General features: G+C 54.2%; 1 pseudogene; it reads right to left on the reverse strand.

Annotated features, from left to right (window-relative positions):
- Positions 1-45: 45 nt before the first annotated feature.
- On the reverse strand, positions 46-1,035 carry LOC102442227 (annotated as a pseudogene).
- Between the last annotated feature and the right edge of the window lie 980 nt (positions 1,036-2,015).

Below are 2,015 nucleotides of genomic sequence, written 5' to 3' on the forward strand. Positions count from 1 at the left end.
CATTCTCAATGTCATGACCTGGGAACAGCCAGGGGATCCAATGGCTGAGGGCTCAGACAGAGGCAGACTCACCGTCGCTGTTAATTATGGAAAGCAGCAGTTTCAGGTAGTTTTGTGTTTGTTGCACCAGGTCCCAGCTTTGATACTGGCTCCAGTCAATGTTCAGAGAGCAAGTCAGGAACTCGGGGATGCTCAATGGGCATCGATGTAGTCCTGCTTCCAGTTTAAAATGAGCCCTTCAGCCATGTAATCCCGATCCTTACATTCCTTGAAAAATTCACAGCCTGGATACGGGATGGAGAGGAGAGTGAAGTCGGCATAGCGCTGGGCTTTGTCCACCTTCTCGGAGGATGTTACATTCATGCCAAACTTCACCTTCTTGTTCTCTACCATCAGGTCACAGATGTATTTGACTGACAGGTACCGAAGCAGCTTGATGTCATAGCCTCTGACCTTATCAAAAAGATGTGTGTCGGAACTTCGAAGAGCACAGTCCTCCTCTGTGATGTCCTCTGCATCCGCCCAGGCATCATCTGCACCCCCTGAGAAAATATAGTTGTAGCCAGTTCGTTCATACAGCTCCCCCCATCCAGCCAGTGTGGCCGACCTGCAAATGTGCTTGCCCTTGAACAGGATCACTGGGCAGACAAACCGTCCTCTGCACCTGGCCATCTTGCTGCGGTTAACAAGGTCTTGCAACTTGCTCACCTGCACAGTGCTCTGAAACGTGTCTTTCTCTTTCTCAGAACTTTCATACTCCAGGAACACGATGTGCTGGGGGTAGTGGCCGCAGATATCCCCATTCACATTTTGGATCACACTGTAACAGTAGTCTCGGCCAAACAGCTCCAGACATCTCTTCTCGATGCGCTCAACCCTCGAGCCACCGGTCCCGCTGCAGTCTTTGGCCCGGTACTGAGTCCTCGAGAACTCCTCCAGCAGCTTCCCAAGCCCAGGCTCCTGCGGCGGCGGGGTGCCCGAGGAAGTCGAGGACCCGGCCGAAGTGGCGGTGGTGGCGCCCCGAGCGCCAGCCATGGCCCAGCCCCAAGTCCCTGCAGCGTCCCTCGTCCCTTCAGCACGCCTCAGCCCGGCCCCCCATTAGATTATTAAATGATTTTTCAACGGAAACACATCAGGCCAGAGGAAAAAATGGAAGAAAGTATACAAAATGATGCAAAGCAAGGGACTGAATTCAAGAATACTCCAGTTATCTTTCAAAATTGAAGGGGAAATCATGAGCTTCACAGACAAAAAAAAGGCCGAGGGAGTTTATCACTACCAAGCCAGCAATGCAAGAAATGCTAAAGGGACTGTTGTAAAAAGAAGAAATAGAAAGGGAAGAAGGAACACAGGCACAAAAAATAAAAATGGCTACAAACAAGTAACTATCCTATATGATAAAGAGGTAATATGCAAATTAACCCTCACATCCTCTCAAGATGGCTGCCTATGACCAGGCCGGCAGGGGGGTTATTGAGGGACTACCAACTGACTGAACAAGCAGGCTGCGTGGGACGATCAGGCCGGTGGGAGGGCCATGAGGGGTGACCAAGCTGGCGGAGGGGGCAGTTGGGGGCGACCAGGTCAGCAGCGGGGGTGGTTGGGGGCGACCAGGCCAGCAACAGGAGCAGTAAGAGGCAATCAGGCTGGTGGGGGTGGGAGGGAGATAGAAGTGACCAGGATGGCAGGGGGAGCAGATGGGGGTGATTAGGCTGGCAGGGGGGGCAGTGAGGGGTACTAGGCCGGCCAGTTGGGGGCTACCAGGCCAGCAGAGGGTGGCAGTTGTGGGTGACCAGGCCAGCAGGGGGGGCAGTAAGGGGTGACTATGCAGGCGGTGGGGCAGTTAGGAGCAACCAGGCTGGCAGGGAGGGGGCAGTTGTGGGAGACCATGTGCAGCAGGGGGGTGCAGTTAGGGGCAACCAGGGAGGCAGGTGAGCGATTAGGAGACCAGTGTTCTAGGATTGTGAGAGGGAGGTCTGACTGCCGCTTTAGACCCCGATCCCCGAGATTGGGGC

The sequence above is a fragment of the Myotis lucifugus genome, unplaced genomic scaffold (genome assembly GCF_000147115.1).
Source record: "Myotis lucifugus unplaced genomic scaffold, Myoluc2.0 scaffold_1115, whole genome shotgun sequence".
NCBI lineage: Eukaryota > Metazoa > Chordata > Mammalia > Chiroptera > Vespertilionidae > Myotis > Myotis lucifugus.